This window comes from Pocillopora verrucosa, chromosome 8, assembly GCF_036669915.1.
Source record: "Pocillopora verrucosa isolate sample1 chromosome 8, ASM3666991v2, whole genome shotgun sequence".
NCBI classification, from domain to species: Eukaryota; Metazoa; Cnidaria; class Anthozoa; order Scleractinia; family Pocilloporidae; genus Pocillopora; species Pocillopora verrucosa.
The window spans coordinates 14,302,471-14,311,659 of NC_089319.1; the positions used below are offsets into that span (position 1 = coordinate 14,302,471).

Genomic DNA, 9,189 nt, shown 5'->3' on the forward strand with positions numbered 1-9,189 from the left:
GCAGACCTAAAGCTAGCCATACATCCCTTAATTTGTCATCAGGTGCTTGGTGATTGCATATACCGGTCGTTTGTCGGGGGTAAGCCGAGCTAAATTATGCTAATTTGGACGACTTACTATTCTTATCGACTTCTTTCGTTACTCACAACTGATTTAATCGGGTTGCTGCTTGCTCGGTTCGGGACCGTATGTCATCCTGGATAACAGCATTCGAATTTAACATGTTCTAAAAACTTCTCTCATTCGATCCGCTTTAGTTTAGTTCACTTCGGGTACGTGAAACAATCTTCCTGGCTCAACATAACGTTTGGTGCAAAGCCTGTCTCCTCTGGAAATGTCTGCGCTAAAACCCTGGTGCAAAGTTTAACCCCAGCTCAAAAAACAGTACTTTTCTAGTTACCATGGCCTATGAAGAGGTCAGAACCAAGACACTGACCTGGGATGGGACTAAATTACACTAACTCTGTTCTTGTGGAATATTCCTATATATGCGATAAATTGTGGGAATAATTATTCAACCTTTGGAATAATATCACATAAGAAAATGAAAAAAATAAGTTTTTTCCATGATTACCTTCTCCATGAGACTAAGATTTCACTCCATTACTGAATTTCTTTCATTGTATTTTCACAGTCTGCATATTACATGTGCATCTGTATTTTCAATCAAGGGAAATCTAAATATGTTTTTACAACACCTGAAAGCCTAGATCACAGCCAACAATACAATAAAAAATCAATCAATCTGCAGAAGTTTCCTGACTGTCTGGCTGGGCATCAGGCAAAGCTTTCTCTTCATTTCCTGTTGTTTCAGGATATGGTATTCCACTATTTATTCGAGAGATGCTACTTAGTAGATTAGTACTTGATTCCATGCTGATAAATTAGATATTTTTTTATCTTTTACTTTGAGAACTCATTTTCTGTAGGTATAAATACATGGAAAGGCCACTTTTGACCTTCAAAGTAATTAAATGCAAGGCGACAGTTCTTATTATCCTAGTGATTATCAATGTCATGCAACGTAACGCCATTGGAAACATGTCGGGGGTGCTGAAACATACCCGCGTAGAAACCGCAAATGAAATAATGATGTCGTTAAATTAAAGAAAGAAATCCCGCGTTTCAAAATGAGCGGAAAGAAATGTAGGTTGAATGATCTCACGTCTGTCAGTTTGCATGTGTCGCCTACCAGATGAGTAAACTTCATTACCGATGTGAAGACCAGAAAAGGAAAGTGAGGGTCATGGGCTTTGGTGGTATATCGAGGCTAAGGTCTTCACACATGTGCTGCAACATGGGTAGCTTCAAGATCTTCAAAGAGTCATCGAGCGCCATTACACAAAGATCGTACTGATCGTAGATCAGGGGATGGTCAAGTTGTATTGACGCGACAGTCTCCTTTGCCTCGCTAAAATTACTCTCCTCTTGAGCTGCTCGGATATCAGCCTCATCAGGATCTCTCTGGTGTGCTAAGGCACTCTGTCTTGAGAAGAAGGAGGAGATCTGGATGGTTGTGAAAAATTCCGATGACTGGAATAGTTGTGCACCATCGGTGCCCCGGGCACGCCGCATTTCTCGAGCAACTACCTCTGCGTCAAGCTTGTGACCTGTCGTCTGCCCTATTCGAAATTTAGATAAAAGGTACGACTTTTGCTTTTCACTGAACCTGTAAGCCTTCCTTACTTCTCTAAGAGCCCATCCTTCTTTCAGAGAAACACGAGAATCTTCCCGTCGTACAGGGGCTTGAAGCGATGGCAGCTTTCCCACACCTTCCTCCAAATATGATTTGTAGTCAATTTTTGCCAAGTCCATTACAGAATCTTTTCTGGTACCCTGGTGCATTTCTCAAGTAACAAGAGCTTTTCTAAGGCTGAAAGCCTTTGAAAAACACGAGTGCAGCCGTCTTGAGGACATGAATACACCCCTGCTGCCTGGCTACGTTCTATGTAAGCTATCTCTTCAGCCACATTTTCTTCCCCTGACGATTTGTGGGGGGTACTTTTATAGGAACGGAAATCTCCAGCGGAAAATGATGGCTGCAGAATCCCTTGTCCAGGACCTTCAAACGAAATAAGAGAAATATAAATATGACAGCCACACAGCTAAGAAATAATTATCTTGCATCAACGCGTAACCCTCCAGGGCAGCTCACGACAGAATACAGTGTAAGAGGGGTTTAAAATACTAACCCTTTTTTCTTGTGTTTTGTTCGTTTGAACAGCGTTTTGTAAACATTTAACCTCTTATGGAAAGTCTTTTATGATGCATTGCGGATAAAATTTTTCCCTTATTAATAGAAACCTTACAGAACAGACTGTCATAAACTAGCAGGAAGGCCTAGGCTCATTCAAGAACCATTAACTCACCAGAAGAGGATTTTTCTATTTTGATCACTTTCCCTTGGCCGACGGAATATGCGCGCCAACAGGAAATAGAGCCCACTGAACTAAACTCAAAGTTGTTCAACTTGGTGATTTCTGCAATGGTTTGCGCATCTTCTGGCGTTTCTTCGATGGTATCCAGAGAAACCACTCGTATACCTTCCAAACTGCCATGGGATAGCAGAGCTTCCTTCAGGTCGCTGGCGGTGCAGACATCATGACCTTCATTAATAAACGCCCTAATGTGGCTTTTACAGCTCGCACCTAGTCGATCTGCAGCCCCTTTCCCGCCTTGAGGGTCGCTGAAATCAACGCGGAATATCTTCACTCCGGTGTTCGCTGAAATTTCTTGGCACTTCGTTAACGTGCGGGAGGAGTGGTAGCAGCCGGCGTTATCTTGCCTGAAGTAGGCCTTGCTGATTTCAGGATACTCTTGCTTCAATGTGGCTAGAACATGTTGCATAATCGCGGTAACAGCAGAACTTCCTTGGGTACAGGTCTGAATCACATGGATAAAGGCTTGCCACAGTAGCACACCCTCTATCCGTCTGTATACCACAGATATGTGCCAAGAAATACCAAATCAGTCTGTCTGTGACTCGCGGTATCTCTGAGGCAAGAACTGCATGGCCCAGTCATTTACAATGAATACTGTTCCAGAATTAAGGGCATCGATGACGTCCAAAGGAGCCTGATCTTGATGGGTCGACCTCAGCAAATGGCACTTCCATGACTGGATGGCAAGTGTACCAGAGCTAACGAGAAACAAAGCTTCGTCTTTGTCTTCTTCTGTGGTAAAAGATGCTTCATCGACCGCAGTAGATATGTCGTTCAGGGTATAATGCAAGCTTTCACATTGGTCACAGAGCTTGTCATGGTTGTGTTTGCATTGCTGCCGCAGGTCAGAATCTTCGGTGTCACTCAGAGCAAATACACTGCAATGACTTGCAACGAGAGAAGAAGACCTCACGTGAACCTGAGTGAAAATAGGAAACACAGCTTTACACAAAGCATGGATTACCATGTTACTGCAACATTAACGACAAAAACTATATGCAATATGTATGCTTCATGTTATCTAAATCGAATAACCTCAATAATTTGAGAAGATTAAATCTATTACAAGCATAATTTATACTGATAAAAAACGAATACCAAGAGCAAAAACCGACGTATATTACCCGGTCAGGTGGACCTGTCATCGGAACGGTTTTTTTCATGCTATACTTCCATCCATTTGTGAAATAAGATCACCCTGCTTGAAAAATATAATCCAATTTTTTTGGAACTCTCGGTTGCTTACCTTGAAATCCCCCTTCAGGTAGAATTTGGCCACCTTTAGTGATTTCACGTATCGCACTTGCCACCCCTTTCCAAGACCAAGCTCCCCCAGTTGAAGAACCAAGCCTTCTAGTTAATCGAACGCACGCGCCCCGTTTGCTGCGAAATAGTCAAGGCCTTGGAGAGACTTTCTGGTCGAGGTCTTGCATTCATTTAGAACACGCAGCATCGTCCGCTCGCTGAACGCCTCAAATCCAGACTCTTTGCAGTATTGGGTATACTGACGCACTATCCTTTGCGGTATCATGGTGCGAATAACATTAGGTACTTCAACCAGATGTCCGGGGGAGAGCTTCAGTGTTTTTTGTCCAAATGGCAGATCTTGCACCAAATGGGGGCTTGTTATATAAGATAAGAAGTGATGAAGTTGTCTTGGGTCGACTCTTATCTTTGATGAAGGCTGGGGGTCACTGAAGCGCCGCTTCCGTGCCGAAGACGATGCAGATTAGCTATGGTAAAATGATATCTACTTAGGCCAGGTATGAATCTCGAGATAACATTATAATTAAAAACACCACATATCATCCAAAGAATTTGCCGTCTTGTGTCCCACCCATGGGCTTTGTCATATGCCTCGGTTAAGACCTGGAGGTAGCATTTGGAAGTTTTGGAGAGTTCGTCCAGCCCGAGTGCTTCGTTCATGGCAGGATAAGAGACAACTGCTTGCCAAAGAGAACCTGCACAACTGGGTGCTAGGTCGTGGAGCACAGAAGAAAAAATCTCTGCGGTTCGTCTAGTATACCGAAGCTTAGTGCTATCACTGGCCTTTTCTAACTCAACCCAAGGTTGAGAGACAGGTTAAATGTTTTTGGACACCAGGTACTGGTTCAACTTTTCACGGGAATTTGGCTTTGAGGTGATGCTCTCTTCACTCGTTGAGGAGACGAGGCTTGCAGTATCGGGACTGAGAAACGTCTCGTCATCCTTCAACCCCTGGGATGATATTTCCTGAAACATCAAGTCTGTCTCTAGACTATCAGAAGATGACTCACTGCCAACACTTGATTCCTCTCCTGGACGGTCTGTTTCCATCTCATGAACCTACGAAAAGGTTTGCTCTATAAGAATCAAATCTCTAAAACCGATTTCTTTGTATATGTTTATAGGGAATCAGTTTCGGGTTGTAAAAAATCTCAGCACCAGGTACTCTTGCGGGACATCCAGAAAACAAACAAATGTGGGACAGGAATTAGCCTACCAAAGTGCGGTATAGCACCCCACCCCTTCCCCACCCCTCAAATAAAAAAAAGACCAAAAAGCAGTGAGTTTTACTAATCAACGAAGGAGCCTTGTTCCAGATTAACAACTGTGTTTGCCTGAAGGGCTTTTTCACGTTTTTTTTCTTCCTCGATTTTTTTTCCAATTTTTATGCTCTTCTAAAAATGAATCTTTTCCTTATAAAAAAACAAGATTGAGATCATCAATTCATATTTGAAGCTCACCATTGTCTGCTGTTCAGGTATATGCACCACTCGAGGCTCTTTGGGGGTAGACACAGTACTTGCTCCAGGGCCCTCCGCCGGCGTCTGTTCATCTGCAACTTGCCCACAGATAAACTCGTCGCATCGCCTACAAATTGCTTTTAAAAAAAAAGCAGAGTAAATAGCTCATATCAATTACTATTTCTAGGTATAAAGTAATCAATATGTCATTGATTAATGGATTATCAGCTACTCAGACAAGAAAACAACGTTGGCAATATAAATTGCAAAGTTTCCTCACAAATATAAAATTTGCTAGCTTGAGAAAGTTGAAACTTATGGTGCTTTTTTTATTGTGTAAGGTATTACAAATAAACCTGAGAAAAAGCTATTTCATGAGAACATTTATCAACAGAAGCAATTCAACTTACGCGACCCAACTGGAACTAAGGTGTTGGTGTTGCAAAAAATATACATCGATTTTCGGCTATCCACACGGTTGCTTCCTTTGGCACTTGAGGACTTATGTGTCGCTAGATCCTTGGGAATTGCACAAAGGGTTTTCCTAGTCCCCCAACGTATGCCAAAGTCTGCTCTATGGCGTGGGCAAATAGTCAGGGTAAGATGTTTTTGCTCAAATGAGAAAACACCTGTAAAAAATACAACACCAATTAAATCTGTTGCAGCACTCATTCATAAGCACAATAAAGTTACCTGAAAACACACAAAATCAATATTTACCGGCTCTGGCTAATAGCAGCTTCATTTCAGTTCTAGAACCTTCATCTGCACTCAGTCCAAGAGTCGATAGATGTCCAGTTACATCTTTCGTGCAATCCTCGAGAGTAATGCATTCCACCTAACCAGGATAATCAGGAGATCGCCCGCAAGGGGTCACCTTACCAACTAGCGTTATATAGCAACAGAGAGCCATGAAATGACAAGAAATAATAACTTCTGATGAGAGCACGTATGAAAGCTGAAGACTCGCCCGTGAAATAACTTTCCTTAGATCTGTTACGAAATTTCAACCATTTGTGCAAGAGCTTCGCGGGCAGTGATGACGTGACAGGCCTTACCACGAGAGAAAATTGTGTTTGAATTACAGCATCTTGGTCAAGATGGTGCGAAATGTTGGAAGCTCAATGAAAATACATCTGAGATTGAAGTATAATAGTGTTATCGTGTAGTTATCAGACCTTGAGTAAAGTTTTTGTTTTCAGTCTTTGGTATATTTCATGATGACATCCCATTTAGGGTCTCGTGTGGTGCGGCCAGTGTTTGTTGGGACTGGATGTCGATTAATTATGATAAATAGGAACAATTTGCGTTAATACACTGAACTGCTTGTAAAGAATGCTGTTCTCCTACTGTATTCGCTGGAATTCTTGATTTATATATACATATATATCTAAAACAAACTAAAACAAAGCCCTTGCAGCTGAAATGTTTAAGAGTCATTCAACAGACTGATCGATTGTCACAATTTTCGTAATCGTAATACGTGTAATGGTGATCGATGAAATGACTGTGAGAACATTTTCGACGGTGATTTTACTTCCTCTCAGCTCTCACACAACTCTGAATGTACAATTTCCCTATAACTCAATATTTTGTGGAATACAAGCCAAACATTTCCAGGACAAAAGTTTTTGTTTGAGGGTGTTGCTAAGAGGACTTAAAAATTCTCAGTGTCAATGTTTACAGAAAAACTAACATAGTGAAAATGGATGGGAAAACTTTTTTATATCGTGTGAAGTTTGGTGTTAATTGAATTCATTTTAAGCCTTCAACGGAGCTTGGTTTTTGCAGTGAATTTTGGACAATTTGAGAAGCGGAAAACCGCACTTAAACCGCGTTTTCAAATTTTCGCCAATTTCTAAAAATTTAATAATCGTCGGAACTTTTAAACTTGATTTTTGAAAATAGTTTACCAAAGGGTATCGTTGGGCAAAATATGAGCAATCCACTAAGATGGTCGTTGACGGACGATTCTCGATCCTAACAGGCAGCCATTCTTAAATAATTACCTAAATGAAAACCTATAATTTTTTTAACTACCTACTTCCTTTAACCCTTCATCTACCATGTGTGACCAAGGCAGAATTTCTCCTTACACCATCAATACAATATCAACCAGACAAGCGATTTGAATACATAAAAATATTAATTAGGGAATTATTTCTTGAGCTAATACCAAATTTTCAAAACTAAAATCACAAGAACTTTATGGCAGAGAGTGGGGACAATTACTAATGAGATCTTGGGGTTAAAGGGTTACTTGCGCTCCAGAAGGAGTAAACAGTATATAAGGGAAAGGAAAAAAGTTCTTAAAACATTCTATGTTAAATGAAACTTTGTTATGAATGTTAACTCTTTAACTCCCATGAATGACCAAGACAATTTTTCCTTACAATATCTATACAATTATCAACCAGACAAGTGATGACAATGAAGAGAAATACCAATCTGGGGGAAAGTTAGTTGATCAAATACTAAACTCTCTGAACTAACATTATAAGAATTGTAAGGTTAACAGTAGGGAGCATTTCAAATTTGATCTAAGAGTTAAAGGGTTAATTGGGATGGCAACCAAAACATCTGTAAACTATAATAACAATTACGTGAATGAAAGTGATCCTCGCAGTACTGTGCACTACTTAGGCAGTAGTGAAAGTAAGGCCTGAAAAAAATTCAGGCCTGTACGGGATTTGAACCCATACCTCTGCGATACCGGTGCAGCGCTCTACCAACTGAGCTAACAAGCCAACTGGGAGCTGATCATGATGTTGGTTCTAAATAAACCCGTGAAGTGATGAAATAAACGGTTAGGAATATATGAAAGTCATATATTTGAACTGCGGATGAAGACGTGAATGAAAGTGATCCTGCAGTAATGTGCACTACTTAAGCAGTAGTGAAAATGAGACAACAATTAATAACAATTACCTTTCCATCTAAAATAAAACATACTGAAGTATATTAATTAATTTAACTCACCCAGTTTGAGTGTAGAATCCTAAATCTAATTAATTTACTTAGGAAAAAATTAAAAGTTCAAGGTGTTTTTCCTGCTTCTGTCATTCTAAATATCACAAACAATCACACCACCTCTTCAATTTTATATTTTTGATTGTGTGTACTTTTTCTTATCTATTCTTAGTATCTATCTTTTACCAGCTTACATCTGAGAAGAATCAAGTCTACTCTGGTAATTAGACACATTGCAGACAAACCTTACAACTGATTAAATTTTGTTTGAGTAAAAACGTGAAGGGCAATAGAGGAAGTTACCTGACACAATCCAAGTTTCCCTTCTTAAGTATTCTGTGATGTTTTTTGTATCTTATGGTAAACTGAGTTTATAGTTTACCTCATTTCACTGTCTTCTGTTCATTTGTTTATTTGCTTTCCTAACAACATTGACTATTATTGGCGACAATTGCGAGAAGCATATTAACTGTGTACAGTTATTGACATATTAATCCCTGAGAGTGACTAGCATCTAATTTTTCTTTTCAATATCATTCCTAAATCGAGCATTTAGGTCATGAGAATGAAGGAAATTATATTCAACTGAAGAACCTCTTGCTTGTTAAACAAATTCTCCTTAGCATATTAGGAAACGTATAGAGGACATGGAGAATATGCATACTGATGTTAGGATGTAAACGGTGAAAGATATTATGTAATCAGTATTTTTTATGTAAAGTATTGCTTGAATATATAATTGTGGTTAGTGCAAGTGCCTTGTAACATCCTTCTATGGTCTTTTACTCTTCCACCTTGGAGGTTGCCTTTTTGGACATAAAAATGGAAGTGCCTTTAGTTGAATTTGGGCACAAAGATCAACAAAGAACAACAGCCACACTTAAAAATCTTTTAAAGACACCTCTACAATGATAGGTACATATATATATTTAAGCGAAGCATGTCAAGTATTAGGGTATGATTGTCAATTAGATTTTCATTACCTTAATTGTGTATTTCGCAACATTTTATTAGATTCATACAACCTCATTGAATTATACTTTCAGTTACGA

At 39.7% G+C, this 9,189-nt stretch overlaps 1 pseudogene; it reads right to left on the reverse strand.

Annotated features, from left to right (window-relative positions):
• Positions 1 to 2,393: 2,393 nt before the first annotated feature.
• LOC136283004 (uncharacterized) lies at positions 2,394 to 4,367 on the reverse strand (annotated as a pseudogene).
• Positions 4,368 to 9,189: the final 4,822 nt, after the last annotated feature.